The 26,215-nt window shown below is 38.7% G+C and overlaps 1 protein-coding gene across 1 annotated transcript in view; it reads left to right on the top strand.

Annotated features, from left to right (window-relative positions):
• Positions 1-8,753: 8,753 nt before the first annotated feature.
• RAB27B (RAB27B, member RAS oncogene family) overlaps positions 8,754-26,215 on the top strand; it is a 208,441-nt gene continuing 190,979 nt past the window's right edge. Inside the window, exons 1-2 of the mRNA XM_020994436.2 lie at positions 8,754-8,873; positions 9,010-9,085. The gene's annotated coding sequence lies outside the window, so the exon portion shown is untranslated. The remainder of the gene's footprint in view (positions 8,874-9,009; positions 9,086-26,215) is intronic.

Genomic DNA, 26,215 nt, shown 5'->3' with positions numbered 1-26,215 from the left:
AAGCCTAGCAGAGAGATTGCTGGGTCAAAAAGTGTGACATTTCAGTCACTTTCTTAGGATGATTCCAAATTGCTTCTCAGGATGTTAACTCCATTAACAATGCATTAGTTAGTATGACTGTCTTTCCACAGCCTCTCCAACACTAACTATTCCCTTCTTTTGTCATTTTTGCCAATTTTCTGGATATGAAGTAAAATCTCAAGGTCATTTTGATTTGGATTCCTCTTATTATTAACAAATTGTATACAAATTGCCTTTGTAACAAGAATAGATTCTCAGTTCTATAGGATGGTTGAGGAGGCTATAGTTTTTGAGGTCTCTTTCAGCCATATGCCATCTATCATTGAAATTGTTCAGTCATTTCAGCTGTCTCTGACCCCATTTGGGGTTTTTTTTGGCAAAGAAATGGAGTGGTTTGCCATTTCCTTCTCCAGCTCATTTTACAGATGAGGAAACTGAGGCCAACAGGGCTAAGTGACTTACCCAGGCTCACACAGCTGGTAAGTGTCTGAGGCCAGATTTGAACTCAGGAAGAGTCTTCCTGATTCCAGGCTCAGTACTCTATCCACTGCATCACCTACCTGCCTGGATGAAATCTATACTTCCTTTCAATAACAGCACTGAGAAATTAAAATGAGGCAATGCTTGAGGGGGAAAAATGTCAGATTCTTTCCAGTAGACTTCATTATTAATTAGATTTGAGGTTCAGCCTGTCTTTGCTAATCTAAAAAATGAGAGGAAATTTACAAGATGAGAATATGAAGACGGAAGAGTATAAAATAAGATAGAAAATGAGTGTGCTGGCTCAGTCTGGTAACAGCTATTGAAGAGGTCAACTGAGTTCATTTAAATGTTAATACCGAAGGCAGATTGTGTCTGTTCACTTATAATTTATATCCTGCATGCCAGCAAAATCAATAACAAAACAAGGCTCTAATTCCCCAGGACATGAATGTTAAGTGCACAGGGTCGTCTGCTAAGATGTTGAGTTTCCAATGGGTTCTCATGCGGCTCATTATTTACCTAGACCACAGGCCCTGCACTTCATTTTTTAACTTGAGCTATTGAATTTTTTTCCCCTTCATGACAAGACATCTTCCTGGGGAAAGCTTTATCACAAAGAAAGTGCTATTTTAAGAGAATTCTTATTTGCTGTTTTTTTTTAGTTACATGTGATAATATCAATAAATAGACTAAAGAAAATAATAGAGAGAACTTTGAATAAAGCTTTACCACAAATGGTTTTATAAATTCTATAGGAATTTAGCAACAAATTATATTTTTTCTCATTATTTTTTCTCCCAAACCCATCCCTCTCCCAAGCTTCCCTATCGCTATAGAAGACCCACCCAGATTTGCAGCCTCTGTGTCATTCACTGTTACTCACTCTCACTTATTCAATATATGCATTCAGTTACCAAATCTTGTCATTTCCATCTTTGTAACATCTCTCACATGCAATTCACTTCTCTGACACATAAAAAAGCCACACCCTCATTAAGGCCTCATCACCTTTTTCATGGACTATTGAAATAAGCTATTTATTCTTACTACCTCAAGTCTCTCCCCTCTCCAATCTATCATAGACACCAGAAGAGTCAAACATGGGGCCAGTGGGCAGGATGCACCTGCAATTCCAGAATGCAGCTGGAAACAGATCAAAATGGAATTGGGAATCATTTAACAAATAAAAATACAACAAAATATTAACATTTTAAAACTAAGTCAACATGTGGTCTTTAGGGATTCTTATCTATAGCTTAATGACCCTGTTTCTACAGTTATCCCTTCCACATCCTGGCTTTCCCCATCAAGGTTCTGATATATCGTGGGTCACCATAACAAATTAAATGGGAATTTTTTGGAATTTTGCAGAAGCCACAGACAACATGCAAAACCCATCAGATGAAACAGAAGAAGTTTAGAAATTCAGAAATGAATAAAATACATGTATAGTATTGTATAACATCAACCCCAATTTTACAATAAGGTACTTTAAACATCCCGCAGAAGAAAAAGAAAAAATTCAAACTTGTCTTCTGGTACCAAGGGAGGGTCAAAACATTTTATGCAGGATGTAGGTTTTGCAGATTTTGGAAACCCCCATGATGTGGAAGGGATAACTATATTTGAATTTGACACCAAAGATTTACCCAGCTGCCAAAGTGATTTTCCTAAAGCACAGGCCTGACCCTACACACACACACACACACACACACACACGCACACACACACCCCCTTAATAAATTCTAGTGGTTCACTATTACTCCAGGATAAATGCCTATGTTTGGATTTAAAGTTTATCACAGCCTGACCCCTTAACTCCTTTCCAGTCTTCTTACACATTACTCCCCTTTAGGTATTCCACAGTCTACGTACTGGCTGAAATGCAATCCCTTTCATAGGACCCTCCATCTCCTGTCTCTGTGCAGCTTTGAGTCCTGAGTTCAAATTCAGCCTCAGGCACTTACTGTGTGACCCTGGCCAAGCTGAATAAATGTACTCCTCCTACCTCTCCTCTTTTTGGAATTCCTGGTTTTTTTTTTTCAAACCTCATCTCAAACACTTTTTTTTTTATTATAAAACTTTCTAATTCCTGCCAGGTACACTCCATCCCATGCCATCCCCTTCTTACCCCCCAACTCCCCGGCCAAATCATCTCCTATTTTAAAATACATTCTGCATATACTGATGTATATATGTGTAACTCCTGAGGAGGGAGATTGTTTTGTTTATATCTTTATAACATCAGTGATTAGCACAGTACCTGGTATTTAGTTGGAACTTAATAAATACTTGTCAACTGATTGATATTTTCCCTACTAAGAGAAACAAATTGGCTCAAGCCCTGCCTCTGACATGTATTGCATAAGTGACCTTGGAAAAGTCATCTAATTTCTCAGTGCTCCAGGCAATTCTTGAGACTCAAAATTACAAACCATTTCAAATTTGCCTTGTAAAAAGGGTTTTCTCATGGGGAGTTCCCCTACAACAATGATATCATTGGTCCAGCCCCTCACCCCCCAAAGAAGGTACAAATACTGAACTTTGTACATAAATGGATACTTATAGTATTCAAGATAACCGTAATTGGGCCTTCACCTACTTTTGCATCATTATCTTCAAATCCTGTTACTTTAAAAAAAAAAAGTTGGGGCAGCTAGGTGGCACAGTGGATAGAGCAGTGGCCCTGAAGTTGGGAGGACCTGAGCTCAATTCCTGCCTCAGACCAAGCACTTGACACTTACTAGCTGTGTGACCCTAGGCAAGTCACTTAACCCCAATTGCCTAAAAAACAAAAGAAAAATTGGGGGGGGGGTGCTGCTATATAGCACAACAAACGTATATACAATTCTCTTAGCGTTGGTGTCAGCAAAATGTTTTTGTTTTGGCACATAAGGAAACTAAAGCAGATGGTAAGTAATGAAGACAGAGAGATAGAGCAAAAGAGAGAGAAAGACAGAGCGTGTGTTGCTATTTTTCATTTCCTAGATTGCATTTAGCCCCAGTCTTAACCCCGTGCATTTTGCTGAGCTGTACAGGGGAGTTCATGCTACAGGAGGTGCAGGCCAGTACTTTGTTGAACACATGTTGCCAATGGAAAAGTACTACACTAAAGGGCTTTACTGCTTCTGAACAAAGGGGGAAATTGCAATTTGTAGAATTTATTCTCAAAGATTCAGATTTCTCTTCATCTCCAAAGACATCTTTCGTTTGAGTTTGCTGTGTTTTCTTCAGGAACTACTCAAAACATGCAACAAAGATCTCCTCTGTAGCCTTTGCCAAACAGAATTTGCCAACTGTCATCTTGCAGGATCTTAAGCAGGGAGGTTCTCAAATTAGGGATCTCAGTTTTTCCCTTTTTTTGGTGAATCAGAATTGGGTCAACACAACTGCCAACCTTACTTAGAAAGTCAGTAGTCATTAGTGGTTGGTCGATGCAACCCAAAATCATATCTTCTTCAAATTCTCCATCATTTTGTTTCTTAGTGAATTCATTTTCTGTATAATATATATTATATGTATAATAATTCCTCTTAGGAGACAGACTATTTCTTTCCTAACATTCTATTATTAGTGTAACATTCACTCTTCTGGCACCCATTGCTTGAAGGCCAGGTATGTTACATTTCACCCATTTCCTAGGGTTCTCTGGTAACCTTGAGGTGATCAGGGAGTGTGTAATCCTTATCTCAAGGCTGCACCAATTTTGTTCCCTCATTTTAGGGGTCCAAGCACCCCAGTTCCCTTTAACCACTTAATAGAATAGCTTTTTACCAAGGAATGCTTACTTCAAAGGTACAGCAAAAGCAAACATTCAAACATTTCCCCCAAACACCTCGAAGGTATAACTCCCTTACCCCTACCCCATACCACTTCAGTCTCTGAAGGGGTGGGATTAGGTTCACAATTAACTGAGTTCCTATATAACATGGTCTCACTAAGTTCCAAGGCCAAAGGCCACCCTGGGCTCCAGTCCTTACACTCGGGCTTCTCACAGCTTCCTTGCTGCTCTGGCAACAACATCTGGACTGGAATCCCGGCTCCAAGGTCACTATAACTTGAGTTCCCAGATCTAACACTCCATTGCCTGTGCTTGGAGCAGAAAATGGCCAATGAAACAAGACCAAAACCTGGAGTGCATTTCTCAGGGCCAGAGAGCCTAAAGGGAGAAGTGGAAAGTAACCCTTCTTTCCTACCCAGGGCATGCTGTTCATGCTATAGGTCAGGCCTGCACAAACTGGGGCCTGCAGGCTGATTACGCTTCCAGGCTGCTTGCTGAACACCAAAGAATTTAGTGCAGCCCATAACAAATGTAGAGGAAAACATCCTCTACGTTTTTGGTGGCCCCTGAAATCCTTGGGCATTGCCACTGGTCACAGGTTGTGCAGGCCTGCTATAGGTGAACAAAATGCAGGGGCAGATAGATGGGGGTGAGGGTTGGGGGAGAGGAGGGGAAGACAGAGAGGGTGAGAGAGACAGAGACAGAGAGAGAGACAGAGACAGCGAGGGACACAGAGAGACAGAGTCAGAGACAGAGAAATATCTCAGCTCCTGTGGTAGTTTTAGAGACGCAGCCTGTTCTGGCTACACAGCCAATGGAAACAGGCCGCTCCTGCACGTGTGGAAGAGAAAACAGGATGTCTTCTCCCAGAAGCAGGTCCCACACGCCTGTGTCCATCTTAGGTGATCTGCACTGTGCAATGCCCAGTTGTATCAGAAAAGCTCAAAAACTTTTTCCAGGGGGCTGTTTGTGATACCCCAGAGAAATGAGATTAGGTTTGATTGACATATTCAGCATCAAGCCTGATCTGTTTTGCATGGAATCACTATTTCTTATGCAGGGCAGTTGGTAGAACAGTGCAGAGTGCCAGGCCTAGAGTCAGAAAGACCTCAGTTCAAATCTGACCTCAGGCATTTATTAACGGTGTGATCCTGGGCAAATCACTCAACCTCAGTTTCCTCATTTGTAAAATGGGGATAATAACATTACCTACCTAGCAGGGTTCTTACAAGGATCAAATGAGATAACAATTGTAAAGCACTATGTGCCTGGCACATGGTAAATGTTATATAAATGTTAGCTATTATTATGTTTTTTCTTGAAAAATATCTATCACTATGAGACAGAATCATGGTGTTCATTCATTCATCGAACATTTCAAACACATGCTGCAATTCTAGTCCCTTTTCTAGTTTGCTCACAACTTTTTTTTTCAATTAAAATTTTATCTTAAGTGCCTAAAGGTATGTCAACAGCTTTCTCTGAATCAAAATCAAAATCCATTAGCAATGCAATTTTATCCTTGAACAGAACTGAAGAGATTGTACTTATTGATCAGCTGGGAAACTCTTTTATTTATGCCTCTAGAGTAAATAGATTTCAGGAATATTGTCATGGTATTTACTTTAGGCGTACAATTCCACCAGAATTCTGATGATTTTTTTTTTAATATGGTCCTATGATAATCATGTTAAAGCTGGAAGGCTCCTCAGAGACCATCGAGGCCAAGTCCCTCATTTTAGGGGAGGAGCATTGGGTCAGGAAGTAACTTGTCCGGGCTGACATTTGTAACAAATGTTAGGAGTGAGATTTGAACTCACGCTCTCCGACTGGAGAGCCCGTGTTCTTAGCACTGTACCAGTGCCTGAATTCAAACCAAATAGTAGAGAATCCCAGACCATGCTCTGATCAATGTTGCAAAGCCTTCATAATCTCTTATTAAAACCTTGTCAGGATCATGTTGCATGTAAGTTTAAGAACTAGATGTCTTCTTAGAAAATATGGACGAACAGCCTTAAGTCAGTGGAGTATCTGGCGTGTTCAGGGAGGACTAGCACCTCTGGTGGGAGGGCTGTTGAGCCTTTTCCAGGGCTGCTCATGCGCCTTTGGTGTCTACCTGTCATCCAGCCCTCAGCAGTGGCTCCAAGAAGCTGTAGCATGTGCGGCAGCTACACCCCAGCAAACAGTTTCTCAGGAGATGGGCTAAACCAGGTTGAGGCCTCAAACCTGTCAATGAGTTTAAAGGGATGTCTACCCCAAGCATGTGAAGACTTCCCCCAGTGGGATGGGAGCATGAGAACAATTGATTCCAATGACCATGAAGGGGGCTGAAGCAGGCGCTGTGGAGAGCTTAGAGCTTGGTCAGACATCGAAGATGCCAAGGTCATCCACGGCATTCTGGGTCATGGCCAGCCTTCTTGACTTTTGTCCTGCCACTGGACTTTGACAACTCAGGAGGAGATAGTGAGGCTGATGACTTTGCACAATTCTCTGCTTCACATAAATCCATTTCATTCACAAGTCAAGACATCATCCCATCTTTCAAAAATGAAGGACAAATAATAATTATTTGTTAATTATTATTCCTCCTGATTGTCCTGTTTCTACTTTCCTCCCAGTAATACTGAAACATCCCAGTCCTTCCTTCCTCTTACATTCAAGGAGTCATATAATCCTTTGAAGTCTCTGGCCCCTTCTCATCATTCCCATTACTCCTACACTAGTACCAGCCCTCATTACCTCTTGCTTGGAAATCATATGATATATTATTATCATAATAGATGGCAGAGAGTTCATAATAGTTCTGAACAATTTTTAAAAATTCTTGGACCCTAGGTCAAGAATCCCTGCCTTAGAGAATTGCCTGGGGGCAATGAGAATTTAAGTAACTTGCCCAGGGTCACTCAGCAATGTGTCAGAGGTGGAAGGCAGACTAGGTCAACTCTTTACCTACCTGCTAGGCTGCGTCTTACTTTGCATATTTTATACGCTTAATAATTACTTGGCGGTTGACTGATTTCTTTGTTGGACTCTTGTAGGCTTACTTCTCAATCAGTTATTCACTATGTCTCTTTTACTTCTTATCGCAACAGAGGGAAGGGGCAGGAGAATAAGCATTTATATAACAACTACTGTGATCTTTTCACTATACTAAGAACTTTTTTCAAATATTATCTCATTTGATCCTTTCAAGAACTCTGGGATGTAGTGATATTATTTTCTCCATTTTATAGTTGAGTAAACTGAGGCAAAGTGACTTACCTAGGGTCACACAGCTAGTAGGTGTCTGAGGCTGCATCTGAGCTCAGGCCTTCCTGACTCCAAGCCCTGCACTCTATCCACTTTACCAACAGGTGCCTAGAACACAGAGACATTAGACATTTAATATGCAAGATGAGGAAGAAGGAGGTGGAGTCAGTGTAATGTCACTTGAACTGCACAGAAAGTGAAACTGCACTTGAAATGAGTTCAAGCAATATGAATTTTAAAAAGTCATTTAAGCTTTTGAGTCTTACTTTCCTCAGCTATAAAATGGAAATAATGATACTTATATGACCTCTTCTACAAGATCACTATTTTGAGAGAATAAATAAGCAAAGGGCTTTGTAACTTTGTAATGATGTTATTATCAGCCGAAATGATCATTGTTAGGGGGCACAGTGGATAAGATCAAGGAGCTTGGAGTCAGCAGGAGCCAGCTCAAATTCCATCTGAGACACTTATAAACTGTGCCTATTTGCCTCAGTTTACTCATCTGTAAAAGCACCTATCTCCTACGGTTGTTGTAAAGATCAAAAGAGATAACATTTGTAAAGCACTTAGCACTGTGCCTAGAACATAGTAGGCATTATGTAAATGTTAGCCATTGTTACTATTATGGCTGTCTCAATTCAGCACTTTATTTATTCTAACTTTCCTTGTATTCCAATGTCTAAAAACAACAACAACAACAACAACAACAACAAAAAGTGTTGACTCTGGAGTCAGAGAAACTGGGTTCCATCCTAACGCTGCCTCTGGTGTCTCTGGTCACTTGTGTGACATTGGATGATTCACTTCATATTTTCTTTCCTTGGTTTACTTCTCTATAAAATGAGAGGATTAGACTAGAGAACCCTAAGGTCCCTTCTAGCTCTAAATCCATGATCCTATCACTGCAATAAATTTGTTGTATTCGAGTTGAATACTTGACCATATCAAAGAAGCCAACAAGCCTCTGTTTTCCCCCACTTTGCAGACTGTTTGCGGGTCATTTCCCCCCTTCCAAAGCAGAGCATGTCACGATAATAAATAATGATGCCTATCAATCAAGTCCTGGGGACCATGGTGGCTAATACAGCATTCATTCTTCAGCCAGCCTGGGAAGTCTAAGTTCTCTTTGCTAGAGAGGGCACTAGGACCCCCCAGACTCCTGGAAGCAGCCGGCTTGGCTAGGAGTCCGTGGCAGTAAGCTGCGGGCGCTGTTACACAAGACAGAAAGGAGCAGCGACGGCTGCATCAGCATCAGCATTAGCAGCATCAGAGCAGCGGCAGCAGCAGCAGCAAAGGCTGAAGCATCTGTCTGTCCTCTGTCACTGCCAGTGGAAAGGTATTTACTTACTCTTTAGCACTCGGGTTCGTAGTCTGAAAATTCCCCTTTAGTGCTGGCTGAAGACTGATGCTCTGGAACGCTGGGTCTCTCACTGATGGGGTTTGTACCCGTATTTTGTTTTATATTTCAACAGCTGATGGAAGCAACAGTGTCATAAAGAGATGGGCTAGTTATCCCCCAGCTGCCGAGATCGGGAGACATTTGGGGCTGTAAGTACAGAGTTCGAAGATCTCTGTCGTGCTATTTTTTTAAAAATTGACTGTGTGCATTGATTTTACATCTTCTTTCGCATTGAGGGACCAAAAGGTTCAACATGTCATCTGCCTTTTTTTTTTTCCATCTGTACAGGGAGAGAATTTAGACTCTGTTAGGAAAAAACAAACAAAACCCAACAACCGTAATTACAGGCCTGAAACTAACACTTTAGAGCAGCTGGGATTGGCTCTTGTAGCCTGTGGTCTTAGAAGTTGAATTTGCGGTGAGTTTTGCTTCCTTCAGTACTAAAGAGAAAGAGATTTTTGGCTCAGTGCTGCAGGCTGCACCGGGCTGCCTTTTGCTTTCTGGGTTTTGTTTTCCAGGCTTCGGTTGTTTGTTCTCTCTCTGATCTTTGCAGTGGTGCAGTATAAGAAGGTATTTACATTTTCTTTATTCCGACAGCCCAAACGCTCTTATCTGTCTCCAGTGTAATTACTTCTTTGGCCCAAGGTGATTAAATAACATCCTGCTCCCCTCAAGTGGAAAGCATAGGAAGACAGCCATAGGTTGCTTTCTCTTGTACTGTGTACTATCTGCATACAGCCCATGTTTCATTTAAAGTAGTTTAAATAGGGTCCTGAAAATTATATCATAGTCTGCACTCTCTCACTGTTCAATGGTAGTGATTCTGGGTGGTATGTGTACAGCTTAGCTATTTTTAAAAAATAGCAAAAATAAAAATAAAATCCACCAACCTAAAGGATTTAGGGAAAACTTACAAGGATAATTGATGTAAATAATATGAAGATTTTTCAGTAGGACCTTGGTGCAAATGTCACTCTGTTGTCCAATATAGTTTGACTCCAGCTCCTCCACTTACTCCCTTTGTAACCTTGGGCAAACCACTTCACTCCTCTAGGCTTCAGTTTACCCATCTGTAAAAATCAAAGGGTTGGACTAGATGACATCTAAAGCCCCTCCCAGCTCCAAATCTATGATCCTATGATTTTGGTTTCAAATGTCATGTCTTATACCTAAGCACAGTGGGTTAGCACACATTTGTGAGTTAATAAAATGGGAGAGCCCTGATCTAGAAGTCAGAAGACCTAATCTCTCATTTGGACTCTGCTACTTTCTACCTGTGGGACCTTGAATAAATCATCCTCATATAATCTCTTTGTGCCTCAGTTTCCTCCTTTGTTAAAAAAGATAGAATGATACCTGCCCTGCTTACTTCTCAGTAAGAGCAATGTGTAAAGAATTGTTATGGAATCATAGAATCTTAGCTCTGGAAAGAAACTTAGAGGTCATTTTCTATTACCTTCTTCCCATTCAGCAACCCTGTTCTGAGTCATTTTGTTGCTATTATTATTATTATTACTACTTATTTTTGATTAGTTGATGATTTTGTGATTGTTTCTAGTCATTTCTTTCTATCATTTGTATCTGTAAGATAATATCCTTTTGGCCTTCAGGAGAGAAAGCAATTTCTAATTTATAAAGTGCCTTCATGAGTACTGTTTGGTTTTCATAACAGTAGACAGGGTAAGCCATATTATCTCTATTTTAGACATGAAGGAGACTAGGCTAAAAGTGATATGATGTGATATGACTTGCCCAAGGTCCCACACGTTGCCAGTAAGTAGCAGAGCTGAGGCTCAAACTCAGGTCTTCTGACTTTAGTACTCTTTCTACTGAACCTCACTGTATTTTAAGTAAGAGCTCAGTTCTTCAAACCATAAGTAATTAAAAAAAAATTCTTGCCTAAGCATAGTAGTTCTTGTTCAGCCTTTGTTCCAGTTCAAATATATAACCATTGCTTGCTGGACTTGGAGTCAGAAGACTTGAATTCAAATTTGACCTCTGATACTTAACTATCTGTGTGACCATGGAAAGTCACTTGGCCTCTCTGGACCTCAGTTTCCTCATCTGCAAATGTGAATTACTCTGTAAGACTTATGATACTGTAATGAAATAATTAAATTAATTTGTAAATTTTAAATCAGTATATTTATGTCATATAATATTAAAAAGGCCAAATGTGCATAGTGAAGATAATAACTATAGTCTCTGTTGAGTATGAGTAGGGTCAGCTTTAGGATGATAGATTAATCAACAAGCATTTATTAAGCACGTACTATATGCCAGACACTTAGATGCTGGGGGACCCAAAGAGTATAAAATCTCCAGTGCTCATGCTTACATACATGTGTGTGCTTGTACCATATACCACAAACAATTGAATGATAGCTTGATATAACAGGTCCAGGGCACATGTCCCTTCCAGGTTCCACAGATGATGATGATGCAAATAAACTTACTATGTGGGCAGCTAGGTAGTGCCATAGTCTGGTGTTGGTCCTGGAGTCACGCAGATTCATCCTCCTTAGTTCAGATCTGGCCTCAGACACTTACTAGTTGTGTGACCCCTGAGCAAGTCACTTAACTCTGTTTGCCTCTATTTCTTTATCTGTAAAATGATTTGGAGAAAGAAACGCAAACCCCTCCAGTATCTTTGCCAAGAAAACCCCAAATGGGATCACAAAGTGTTGGACATGATTGAAAAACTCAACAACAACAAAAGCCCTTACTGTATCTGAAGACAATCCCTTGTGGCTTATTCTTTGGATTCAGTAGATTTGATGACTTAGGGAGAATGATAATTTTTTAAAAACAACAAATAATAAATTTGAAATAAGAGGCAGTGTAGCATAGTGGACAGAGAATTGGTCTCAGAACCTGAGTTTGAGTACTGTATTTGATACGTACTGGAAAAATCTCTCTCTAAGATTGTAAAGTAGTAGAAAGGATGCTGACCTACTTTGGTAGAGGAAATACTTCATTGGTACCAATGAAATCACAGTTTCAGTCTATATCACTATATATCCTGAAAGGGCATTCACCATTCTGCATTCTCGAGTACCAAGTCAAATGAATAATTCAATTCAAAAATCATCTATCAACTGTCTCTTAAATGACATTTGTTGGGCACGAAATAGATATTCAAAGATGAACAGGCTGAAGTTCCAAACTTGCAACTGCATACACATTCATATATAAAATACACTATGATAAGTATATGGGAGAGGACCAAAGTATGAGAGATTCAGAAAGGGCAAGGTCACATACAGCTGGAGGGATCAGAGGGAGATTCAGAGAGGACACTTGAGCTGAGCCTTAAGGGCAAGATAAGGATTTCAACAGTCAGGGGTGGAAAGAGGGCCCTTGTAGGCATGAGGGACAGTGTTCACAAAAGCCCAGAAGGTGGTCAGGGAGGGACTGGGGGGCGGCAAATGGCCTTTTACGTTGGTAAGTGGAATATTTGAAAGAATCATTATGAGGTAAGTCTGGAAAGGTAATTTAATTCTGGATGGTAGAAGGCATTTAATGGCAGGTGAATTAATGAGTTTACATTTTATGTGGTAAGCACTGGGGAGCCATTAAGTGTTTGTGGTTTGTGTATGTCTGTCAACATAATTGGGTCTCAGTCAGATTTGTGCATTGGGTATATTACTGTGGCATAGCGTAAAGGATGGATTAGAGAGGGGTGTGGCTGAAGTCAGGGAGGCTAGGAGGATGTTGTACTAACCAGGGCAAGAAGGAATGAGGGCCTAAACTAAAGTGGTATTAGGGGGAGTAGAAAAGAGGGAAAATTCAGAAATTATTGCAGAGGAAGAATGAACAGAACTTGGCAACAAAATGAGTCATACTGAGTGAAGATAGTAACAATAACAATAATAACAGTTAGTATATAATGCTTTAAAGTTACGAAGCACTGTATATATGTATTATATATATGTGTATGTATATATGTGTATATATGTATGTATAAATGTGTATGTATGTGTGTGTATGTTGTTTTATATAATCTCATTTGATGCTAACAACAATCCTGAGAAGTAGACACTATTATTAACCTTATTTTATAGATAAAGAAACTGGCTTATTGAGGTTAATAACTTCCCAAGGTCATACAGTGTCTGAGGAGGAATTCTAACTCAGGTCTTTTGACTCTGATTCCAGCATTTTACCCACCATGCCACCTAGCTGCACAGAAAAGATGATTTCTAGTTTTCCAGGCTGGCTGACTGAATGAATGGTGGTGCCATTGATAAAAATGGGAAAGTTAGGTTTTGGAATGAATCTGGTTGGTTCCATTTGGACATGTTGGACATGCAGACATTTTACCATCCTTACATCCTTTTCCATTAAATTCTTTGCATAATTATGTATAATGCATTTGAAAGGAATGAAAATGTATACTCATGGAAACTAAGAGCCCCTGGAAGGAGATAACAAGAGCAGCATTTCTGCTTCTTCCAACATAGACTTTTAGAGGGTTCACCCTCACCTGGTTAACAGGATTGAGATAAGTGGACTAATCTCATTATTTGGATATCAAAAGCCCAATCTATCTGGGATAAAAAGCTTTTTCATCTTATTCTAGGGTTCTATCAGAAAGTCATTCAGAGTTATGTGGCACTGGATACCTGGGGAAATCTTTCAATTTGAACGGGTGATTCAGATTTGGAATTTATTAATACTCTGAGAAACTTAGTTTGTGTTCCAACATTCTTAGAATTAGCATTTGAGTTCAGTCAGGTTTTAAGATCTCTCTCATAGTGAAAACTAACAAACAAACATAAAAGCTAAGCAGTTATATATATTTAATTTCTCAGAGAAATTGCTTTTTTTTTTTTTCTTTACTGTAACTACCATGAAAAGCCAGAGCAACAGTTTTCCTCCTACTCTGGCAAGGACAACATATGTATGGAGCCAAGTACTCTTGCCTTCATGTTCTTCTTAGACTTTCATTGGGAAGGGAAGGGAACCAGCATTTATATAATGGCCACTACGTGCCAGGCACTGTCCTAAGTGCTTTTGTAAACACTGTCTTATATGATCCTCACAATAACCCTGCAAGGTAGGTAATATTATCCCTGTTTTTTACACTTGAGGATGGTGATGGTAGGCTGAATTGTTCTGTCAGTTTAAATCTAAGAACAGGAGAATTGAAATAAAATAAAATTACAGGTAGCCTAGATTGGGCTGGACTGGATGCTTAGGGTGCTTAGCTCTTTTCAATCATTAGCTATCTACAGTGTCAAAGGCTGCAGAGAGTTCAAGATGTCATTTTTGTCTTTCTGTTCCCAATACCTAGTTCACTGCCTGGCATATAGTAGGTATTAATAAAAGTTAATTGAATTAACTTGAATTTTTGGTGGGTATGATAGGATACTTTCTGTCTCCATAGTGGTATGATTATTAGAGAAACACGTGTGTCTGCAATGTTACCCAAACTCAGTTCCATGTATAAATATTTCAACTGATCATAAAATTAGGATTGCAAAGTTTAATAATGGTCCAGACTCCTCATACCTAGACATAACTTCCATCTTTTTTTTTCTGTGACCAAACATTCTGTATGGAGTTTGAAGGCTTCGTGTAGATTTGTATGTTCAAAGTAATACATGATTCAGAGCTCCCTCTTCCCCCCCCCCCAGAGGACTGGATGCCCCATTATTCTTTAATAGAAGCATCAAATGATTTGAATCTAGTTAATTTGAATTTCATTTTCCCTTACACATTGAATTCACTAGGTTCTGATATAGACGAAATGATGACAAAGAATGATGAGGAATTGTGAATTCTGCGATGTCTCACAGTTGATAATAAAAATCTTTTCTCTTCTGAAAGCTCCAAAAGGTCATGAATCTAGTTTGTAATCTTCCACAGTACCATAAAATAATAGTACTATTGCAACTACTTTCTACTTAGGAACATCAGTACTTTTCACAAAAACGAAAATGCCCCCTTGAGTCAGCAGAATTTTCTTTATTCTAAAGATGAGAAAAATAAAATAAAATACTAAATATAAACTACTCAGCCCCATATAAATGCTATTCTGTGGTACTACATGTGGTAAAGATGTTATACGGGCATGCGCACATGCGCGCACACACACACACACACACACACACACACACACACAAACACAAACACATATTCCCATTATGTTCTAACTTAACACTGCATTGCCTCCCACAAGGTCTTATCCCTAAATTTACCCTCTCTTCAAGTTCTTAGGGAGTTGGGTAGATTCCATAAAAAGGATTCATACCCATTTAGGAGCAGAAGCAAAAATTAAGATTTGGGACTCAAAATATCAATTTGGAATCTGTGAATCTGTGATCTTAATAACATAGGGCCTCTTTCCAGTGGTTATTGATCACAACCCATCCTACTTGATCATCCTGTGTGACTCTTGTCCATGTGCTCCCATAAATCTGCCACAGGGACTCTACCTACCATGCTCTTGTCTTCTTCTAGACATCTCGATATTTAGTGGATATCAGTGAAAAATAGGATCTGCCTGAACAAGACATTTAATTCCACTATTGCTCCTCATAAAATTGTTGCCACCCCCAAATTATTTATACAAACATATTCTTTTGAACTATTTTTTTTAAAAAAGTATAGCTTCATCTTCTTTTGTTACAACCAGTGCTTTCCAACAAACATCTAAATCACCCCTCCAACACCTAAAAAGTATAAGCCTTAAAAAACTTTTTCAATTGTTAACAAAAAAAGAAGGATTTGTCTTTTTATTGGGACAGTAGAATATACCAAAATTGGTCATTAATTGATCAGAGTTTTATCTCTCAATTTCAACTTTACTTAAATTATTGTACTCATTACTTGTACTACATTGTTCCTTTATTTCTGGTTTTAATGCATCTGTTCATACAAGTCTTCCCACATTTCTCTGAATTCTTCAAATTTGTCTTTCTTTATAGTACATTTGTATTTCTATAAAGTATTTCAGGACTAGTTTTAGATGTACCCTTGAAGAGAAGGAGACAGCAGAGAACATAATCCTTCCAGAGCCATGCTGCCATTGGTTGGTGTGATTGCATCAATAAGTCTCTTCTATGAAGAAAATAACTTTTTCCCTCAACAAAATGTCAAGGTGCAGTAAGTTCCAGTCAGACACAGAAGATGATGGAAAGACAAGCAAACAAAAATCGTCGGCTTAATGAAAAACCAAATATTCAGAGAAGCCTTTTACTATATAGAAAGCAATGATAAATAAGCTCTAATGTAAGATTAATTTTGGTGTTACTTATAAAGCACAATCAGATGTGTTAGTATAAATTTTTTCCTTCTATTCCTTATGTAAGAAACATTCTCAACAGTTAGAAACAGAACTTACTGTGCTTTTTTTTTTTTAATAAGAGGCATTTCTTAGTAAGTGTGGGTTTTATTTCTGCATCTATTGGGGAAGATGTATAATGCCATGGTACTGCTTACAATTTGGACTTTTTAAAAATCAAGTAAGATTTAATTCTTATTTCTTGGTTAAAAAAACCCCCATCATTTCACACAGAGCACTAAAACATAAAAGAAACATAGAATAGGAATACAAGAGTGAAGCAAGAGTTGTGTTATATTAATTACCCATTTAGCTGCCCTACAATCATACTGTTTGATTAAAATTTAAGGACATTTCATTCAATAGTTACATTAGAAAACTTGCCAGCTACCCAAGTGAAAGAAAGAGGGGGAGTGAAAAGATTATTTTAACTCAAATAGAAGAAATGATTCAAAGAACATAAATTGTCTGTAACCTTCCCTTGACTCAAGATGTAATTTCTATGTGGAAGGAGTAGATGTGCTGTCCTTCTGGTCTTTCTTCTGTATGCCTTCCATTTTTCCAGTAGCTCAGGTAGGTTGGCTTAGAGATACTGAGAGTATCTTCTTTTTTGAGGGATTAAAGTCATGCCACTGGCCTAGCCTTGAGCCCAAATCATGTTTCAGGCTCATGTCTTTTTATCTTGGATTTCTTTGAATATTTCTGTCTCATTGAGAAACTACTGTTGTTTGTTGTTGTTTTGTTTTACTATTACGAAGGAGTCTTCCTGTAGTCTACAGGAAGTGAATTCTAACTGGATGCCTTTCTGTGCTACTTGGGAGATAATGGGTATGTCAGTCAACCTCTCTTGGCCTTCTTTCCTCCCTTGTAAAATGAGGAGGTTGAACTTGATGACCTCTATACTTCCTTCTGGCTCTAAAAACCTATTATCCATCATGAAATATGCCCAATTCCTTTAATTTATTCCAAGATGATTTTAAGTTTCTTCACTATTCTGGCAGCTTTTCTTTGGACACATTCCTGTTTGTCAACCTCTTCCTTGAATTGTGGGACCCAGGTGTCTGAACAGGGATAGAGTTCAGCGAAATGTTCATCTCTCTCTTTTTGGAGACTAGTCCTCAACGTAGCCTAAGATCACATCAGTGTTTTCGACTTCCATAAACACTGTTGACTTATTTTGAGTTTGTAATCCACTAAAACCCCTAGACCATTTTCGCATCAACTCTTGTGTAGATACATTTCCTCCATATTGCACCTCAAATTTACCACTCCTTCCCCAACCTGACCTGTAACTGCAATTCTGACATTTCTAACTGGGTATCCAGTAGACATCTTAAACTCCACATGTCCAAAATTGAACTCGTTATCTTTTCCCCTCAACCCTTCTCCCTATACCACATCTAGACCTTCCCATTACTAGAGAGGGAAATATCATCCTCTCAGTCCCCCAGATTCATAAGGTGAGTGCCTAGTGCTCTTTTCAACTCATCACTCTCTCACCACCCACATGCAATCTCTTGAAAAGACTAATTGATTCTACCTTTGCAGCATCTGTCCAATGCCATTTTCTCTCTCCTCTGACATTGCCACCACCATGGCTCAGGCCCTGATCATGCTTGGATGTTAGTCCATGCTTGGACTATTGCTACAGCCTGGTATATGCAATCTATCTACCTGCCTCAAATCTCTTCCCACTCCAGTCTATCTTACATTCATCTGCCAAAGTAATTTTTCTAAAGCACCCTCCCCTCTCTTACTCCTCAATAAACTCTAGTGGCTCCCTGTTGCCTCCAGGATCAAATATAAAATTCTCTATTTGAAATCCAAAGTCCTTTATAACCACCACCACCCCTTTCTTAAACCTTACTCCTTACTACATACTTTTTGATTTGGTGACACTGGCCTCATGGCTGTCCCATGCACAGGACCTTCCATCTTTGGGCTCTGGGCATTCTCACTCTCTCTCTCTCTTCTTTTTTTTTTTTTGGCATTTGGGGTTAAGTGACTTGCACAGGGTCACACAGCTAGTAAGTGTCAAGTGTTTGGTCTGAGTCTGGACATTTTCAGTAGCTGTCTCCCATGCCTAGAATGCTCTCCCTCCTCATCTCTGTCATCTCTGTCCTCATCCCCTGGCTTCCTTCAAGTCTCAACCAAAATCTTATCTTCTACAGGAAGTCTTTCCCAATCCCTCTTAAGTTCTAGCTAATTATTTCTTATTTTTTCCTATATACAGCTTTTTTGTACACATTCATTTGCCTCCCCCATTAGATTGTGAGCTCCTTGAAAGCAGGCACTATCTTTTTCCCCATTTTGTACCCCCAGTGCTTAGCACAGTGCCTGGCATATAATAGATATTTAATAAACATTAACTGACTGACTGATTTGTGTAGATGATTTTTTGAACCCATATGTAGGAATAAAGTTCATTTAGTTTCATTTTATTAAATTTGGACCACTATCCTCTTAGGTCAAGGTCATTTAAAATTCTTATTCCTGATGACATCCCTTGCAACTTCATGACAATCCTAAACTTGATATGCATCCATCCAAACCATATATAAATAAGCTGAACAGCACAAGACCAAGAACGGGTGGATTACACTTCATTAATGGCATGAAACAACTTTGCATATTAGAAAGAATGTTGAACTTTGAGTGAGAAGACACCTAAATTTGAATGCCACCAAAGGCACTTACTAGCTTTACAATCATAGGCAAGTCACAACTTAAGCCTGAGTTTGCTCATCTATTAAAATATAGGTAGTAATATTTGTATTATTTATAGCATAGGTTTGTTGTGATCTGAGTGTTTTGGAAATATTAAAAGACTGCACAAATATAAGTTATGATGGTGATGCTATGCGGTTGATACTGATCCAGTAATAAATTTGAATCATTTTCACAAACTTTAATTAAAAGTGTTTGAAGACCTTCTCTGTAGGTGTGATGTGGTTTAGGGGAACTATGGAGGTACAGGGCAGAGTCATTTGGAAAGAATTTAAGGACTCAAGCAGTCTTCCTAGTCAAGTGGCAAAAAGTTTATTGTAACGCTATATAGTAGGCAGGGCTCTTTAGAGAACTAACAACCTAACAGGAGTGATGCTGAAACTTATATAGGAAAGGTACGGTGAATTATGTGGCAAGTATGCTAATTAGGTGGTGGGGGGCAGGATCAAGGAGTGGTCAGCTCCTAAAGGAACATACAGTTTCTGTACCTTGGGCACAGGGGTCATTCACTAGTGGCATGGCCATCCTGTTTGTACAAGATAGCCTTGGGAGTTGACGTCTATATTTTGACCTCTGGATTGTATACGGTAACTGTGGGAATCAGTATGTGACAGTTTTGCTGGAACAAGATAGTCCTGTTCATACAAGGAAAATTCTATAGAGGTTTCTTGTAACAGGGAGAGACAGTTTGCCTCACTGGAGCCCACCCATGAGTTATTGCCAGAGATAGAGTCTTTGGGCTGGGGAGAGATATGGTCCTAGGGCTAGGGTCCAAGCACAAGCACCCCATCAGGTGGGGGTGTGTAAGGTTCTTTAATTTTGGTTAATTAGCCACTTTAAAATCTACATAACTATACTATTATCCACATCATATTTCTCTATTTTGTCCATGCCATGGTAGTTGGTCAAATGCCTTGATGAAATCAAGGTATACCATGTCTATAGCAACCCCTTACTTTTTCAGTGAGTCAACTCTGTTTAAAAAAAAAGAAACACATTAGTCAGGCATTACTTGTTCTTAATGAAATCGTAGTGATGACCATTTTCCTAAGTACGAAGAAACCATCCCTTTAATAATACATTGTAGAACTTGCCTGGAATCAAAGTCATGCTCACCAGCTTATCGTTTGAAGCATTCACCTCCCTCTCCTTTCTGAAAGTTTGGACGCCGACTCCATCCTTACTTCACGTCTCTCATTCTTCTCTGATTAAAAGACAACAACCAGTAAAGACTACTCATCAATCATATCCACACATCGTTTCAGTCCCCTTAGAAAGTTCAGCCACCCGAGATGGCTTGAGCTCATTGAAGACAGCTACGTGCTCTCTTATTATCTTGTTTTGGTTTGCAATTCCAAGTTAACCATTTCTGTTCCATACTTTTTGTCCTGCAACTTGTTATTTTGATTGAGAAAAGAGAAAAAGAGAGGACTTCTTAGTTCCCCTGGTTCAGTGGCCCACCTTTTCCAAAACTCCTTTTCGTGATGTCATGTTGTTCCACCTCTATCAGGTTAGGATTCCTCTCTGCCTCCTCAGAGTCTTTTTCTTCTGCTTTCCTCTTGAAGCATTTCTACTATTCTTTCCAGTAATACTTCATCATCTGATAATAGGGAGAGTAAAGAAGCCTTTTGCCTTATCACACAAGGAGATCAACCTACATCTTATACATATGTAGAATTGGAAGAGGAAGGAGTTCTGGGAGAAACACAACTACGATGCAGTCTCATTAGGGGAATACTCCCCTCATCATTCAGACTTGCTGAGTTTCTGTGACTTTTGTTGCTATACCTCTTGCTACAGCTAGGTTTTGCTGAGTGGGACACTCCTGTATGACTTTTCCCAGTCCTTTTAAAAATTGTCTGTATCTGTTTTCCCAGATGTTTCTGATGTGAAATTGAGAGTCTTGCTGACTCTCAAGTCTTTTTAAAAATCCAGTTTCCAGTTCTTTTTCTACTTCTGTAATGATGATGATGATGATGTTAATAATAATAATAATAATAATAATAATAATAATAATCAATAGCATGTATATATAACTTTAATGTTTACAAAGTACATTACATGTGTTGTTCCTGTAAGGTAGGTGCTGTTATTATTCCCATTTTACAGATGGAGAAACTAAGGCTGAGTAGGGTCAAGTGCCTTGTCCAAAGCCTCACAGTTGGTAAGTGGCTAGGGCCAGATCTGCACTGTTATTCCTGATTACAAGTCCAGAATCCTATCTACTGTACCACCAGTCAGACACAGCCTGATCACATTTTGCCTCTGCTGGGCCACCATCTTTTGTCAATACATCTAAACTGAATTTTTTCTTTTCCTCCCAAACTAGCTTCCGCATTCAATATCTCTGTTTCTATCAATGGTACTATCATTTTCTGGTTAACTCTGCTTGAAACCTTGGCATCATTCACTCTTTTGCTACTGCATAGAAACTACCAAGACCTGTCAATTCTTTCACAATGTCCATCTCTTCCTTTTCATTGCCACTATCACTAGTCTAGTTAAGGTCCTTTTCCCTTCCAGCCTGGGTTACTATTTGAACATACTAACTAGATTCCTTGCCTATAGCCAATCATGCCATCATGCACACCACTGCCAGGTTAAACTTCCTAAAACACCATTTTTTATCAGGTTAATTCCACGCTACAAAACGATAACAAAAATAAAAACACCATCAACAGCCTCCAGCTGCCTAAAACAAAATTACATCCATATATGACATAATCTTACCCCTTGCTACTTTTTTAGCCTCTTTTTTTTTTTTGACTAGTATTATCAGCATTGTGCTTCTGGATGATTCCAGTTTCATATTCATGGATACAATGCTGAAAAGACAACTCTTTAAATAATCTCAATTTTTCAAATCAAAATTAGGTTTTGAAAACACTTTCTCAATGAAATCATATTTCTCGACTCAATAACCAAATGTTCTTGAACGCTATACTCCATCTAGTTTTCTTCTCACTTTTCCCAAAACACATTATACTCTACCACCTGGACATCTTTATCATGCCTGGAATGCTTTCCTTATTTCTCTCTCCTTATCTAAATCCTAATAGTTTTCAAGACCTAGCTTAAATCTTTCTTCTTCTATTAAGACTTCTCAGATTACACCAGCCCACAAGGCCATATATCTTTACTCTGTACTCCTATAACATATATATTGCTTCTATGATTGATTCAGTAATTAATCATGTAAAGTCTTATGACAACTTGGATATTGTTTTATCCAATTATTTATCTCATATTTTTTTTTAGCGCAACTAGATTAAAAGCTTCTTGAAGGTAGGGATCTAGTTTTATAGTCTCAGGCACAGTGTTTTTCAAATAGCAGAAGCTTAGCATATATTTGTTGATTGACCAATTGACTGTCCTTTCAAACAACATTATATAACAATATTGCTCAATTCTTATTAAGCCTTAATCACTGAATGCCATTGCCTTAGTCAAACTGGGACCTGTTAAAGACCTTAGTTTGAAAGGCCAAGGTTCCCCACTGCATCCTGGGCCATCTCCAATTGTCCTGATCTATATCTGGCCCCTGGACCCAGATAGTTCCAGAGGAGAAAGTGAGGCTGGTGACTTTGCCCAGCCCAGTCTCACTTAAATCCAATTTACTTGCATGTCATGGCTTCACCTCCCTGATGTCATGGTCCTCTTCGAGAATGAAGGACAAACAACATTCTATGAGGCAAAGCAAAATTGCATGTTTAAAGAGATGAGTGATGATACTAATACCACTAATTTAGATCATTCATGTCTGATCATGCTGTCACAATTGCAGATAGATATTTTCCAACTGGGCCTGGGATTCTGGAGTTCTCTTTTATTTCCTGCAACCTTTGAGGCTTTTTGACATTTTGGAGATTAAGTAGTTTAATTCATCCACAGAAATAGATAGAAGGTCTATTTATCTGTTCTTCCCTTCTCTCCATCTCTTCTGATTCTCCTTAAAGCAAAATTATACAGAAGAAGTTTTGGTAAGTGAACTCTAGGGGCAGAAGGTTGTTAAGATTTGATTTTTCCTTGATCATATGATGTGATTTTTTAAAAAAAAGTCTCCATTGTTCAGTTAGAATCAACAAAGTTAAAGGACTATGGGAAAGACAGGAGACAATGAAATCACAAAGAAAAAAAAGGAAAGTCTCATTTTTAAGGTTTTATCAAGTCATTTGAATACATGTGTAATGAACTGTTGAAAAACTTGGCATTCAAGTATTGTTTGGAATGTGCAGGTTTTAAAATATAAGCTGAAGCACATAGAAAAGATGTTTTCCTTTTCTTTGTTGTTTTTTTTTTTTAAGGGAGTGGAGGTAACTGCTCAGTCTTAAGTCTAGTTGCTAAAATGACCCTCTGTACTCACAGAGAGAGCTTAATAAACACCATTAACTTTGGTGGCCCCTTTGCTGTAAAATTACTCATTTTTTCTCTTCTCTCCCCATCTTCCTACCCCTCTCCTTTCCCTTTTTCCTTCTTTCCCTTCCTTTTTTCCTCTCTCTCTTTTCTCTGTCTTTTCCCTCTCTTTCCTTCTCCCTTTTTTCTCTCCTTCTCCCACTCCCCCCTCTTCCCCTTAGATACACACACACACGTGTCATTATCTGACTTCTATCATATGAAATTCTAGACTCTCCCTTATTTTTACCCTTTCCTGTATCCCATTTTCTGCATCAGAGAAAATCTGGAGCCAGCATTGAGATAATTAAGTAGAAGGAAATTACTTACAAGCAACTCAAGGGAAAATTCTTTGATGGAGACTGACACATTGTTCAATTCTTTGTCTACTGTAGTTTATGCACTGAGGCTAAATTTAGCAAAATCAATACAATTTTGTTTTTAGAGAGACTGCATCTGTGACCCCAAAGGCCTGTGCTGGTTATGTTACGGTTTAAAATAATTTATCCTTATATCTAGTTGAGCTTAATAATCTTTTGTTGAATGAAAGGATGAATGTTTCTTCAAACTAATGCTGCCAATGGCCAATTTTTAGTCATGAATTGCAAAAAAAAAATTGTTTAGGGGCAGCTAGGTGGTGCAGTGGATAGAGCTCCAGCTTTGGAGTCAGGAGGACCTGAGTTCAAATCTGGATTCAGACACTTGACACTTACTAGCTGTGTGACTCTGAGCCAGTTACTTAATCCCGATTGCCTCACCAAAAAGCGAAAAAAAAATTTGTTTTATTAGAGTGTCACTAATTTCTTCTATTGCTAATCATTATACCCAATATTCATTTATCTAGCATTTATTAACCTTCTACTAGGTTTCAGATGTTGTGCTAGGTGCTAGTGATGCAAAGTCAAAACTAAAATATTCCCTGCCCTCAAGAAGCTTACATATACTAATGATTTTTTGTATTTTTGTTAGAAAATTTGAATCCTGAAAATATTTTTCAAGATGCATTTAGGCCAGAAAAATAAAGCCCATCGGTCCTAATTGATACTACGTATATTTTGCAATGTCAGCTCATCGCCTTTGTGATAGATGGCCACACTTACTTCTTTAATTCCTATTAAATTTCATTAAGAGAATATAAGCATCTTGCCACAAATGCTCTCAAAATTTCTCCAGTTCTTCAAATTCCCACGAACAGAACAAAACAAAGCAAGACTGGAGGGAGGGAGAGGCAAAACAATTGTTTTTCAACTAGGCTTAATGTGATCATTTTTAAACCCTGACGATCTAACTCCACTTGTATTTTCATGACTGAGTTGCACACATGACTAGCCTTAAAATGTATTGTGCAATAAAATATACTTTATGTAAGACATTCTTATAGTACATACATAGAATATATAGTAGAATATACTTTTAACAGTCACAACTAGGTGGTGCAGTGGATAGAGCACTGGGCCTAGAATTAAGAAGACCTAAGTTCAAATGTGGCCTCAGACACTTACTAGCTGTGTGACCCTAAGCAAGTCACTTTACCCTGTTTGCTTCAGTTTCCTCATCTGTAAAATGAACTAGAGAAGGAAATGGCGAGCCACACTCTTATCTTTGCTAAGAAAACCCAGAATGGGATCATGAAGAGTTGCACATGACTGAAAATGACTTAACAACTTTGAAATACCATATTTTCAAAAATAAAATGAACTCTTTCAACAGCAGATATGCTTTCTTGCAAAAAAAAAAAAAGCATCCTGCCTTGGGAATTGACAATATAAATGTTTTAACACACTCATGTGAATGGTAACATTCAATCCTCATGTCAAAAGCCATTTCTCTTAGAAGCAAATAGCTCCATTAAAGAGCAATTGCTCCTGGCCCAGTAATTATTTAAGGGAGGCTTCTCTACTTTAAATGGAATTCTTCAGTTGCTTTGGCTATAGATGGACTGCCTTGATATTTTTCAAGTATAAGCAGATCCCTTATAAATACTTGCTGTAAATAATTCTTCACCTAGAAAAATCTATGGGTATGCTAATTGTCTTTCCTGTTGTCTCATTACTGGACCCTTCCCCTTCCAGCAGTGTCCTTCAAAGAATGAGAGACTTCTAAAAAGCACTTAGGTTTTCACACACACACACACACACACACACACACACACACACACACACACACACACACCAGCAGGCAGATGAAGATACTGCAGTTGATCAAGACCTCTAAACCAGGATTCATATACTGGCTGTGTGACCCTGATAAAATTGGCCACCTGGACTGGAACTCCCTACACCAAAGAAATCGTAGATTTAACCCAAAAAACCTCAACCCACAAACCTATCCACCGGGAAAAATAATATGTAGTGGTTTTGAATCTTCTACAGAAGGAAGTGGGAAGAAAAGTAACAAGACTCTTTTTTTAAATCAGAAATTTTCACTGGTGTCCTGCCACCAATAAATCATTTACTAATTAGAGTACTTAATGACATTAAAGATATTTGCCCCAAGTAAATAAAAAAGGTGAATAGTTTATTTTTCTTCTTTGCCACCCAGGTGAATCTCTGTATTCACTCTCCCAGGCTCATTTCTTATAACACATATAAACATCAACTAGTAAAATATCTAAATAGTCCCAATACTGCTTGTCAAGATATGGTTCAGTTGGTGCCTGGTGCCTTTTTTTCTTTTTTGGCAAGAAGTTCATCATATAGTTATCATTGACTAACCACTGTTCTATTATGGAAGTAGGACATTCTTAGCCACATTACTGGTTCGTGGAAATTGCCCTATAAGATTAAATTTACACAGATATCATTTTATTTGGCCTTTAGGCATATTTTAAGTGCTAGAGTAAACCAAAGCAAGTAACTCTGTCTCTCTCTCT

This window comes from Phascolarctos cinereus, unplaced genomic scaffold, assembly GCF_003287225.1.
Source record: "Phascolarctos cinereus isolate Bilbo 61053 unplaced genomic scaffold, phaCin_HiC Scaffold_4;HRSCAF=312, whole genome shotgun sequence".
In the NCBI taxonomy this organism is placed as follows: Eukaryota; Metazoa; Chordata; class Mammalia; order Diprotodontia; family Phascolarctidae; genus Phascolarctos; species Phascolarctos cinereus.
Note: the sequence above shows the minus strand (reverse complement) of the source record. Positions and strands in the feature narration are given on the sequence as shown.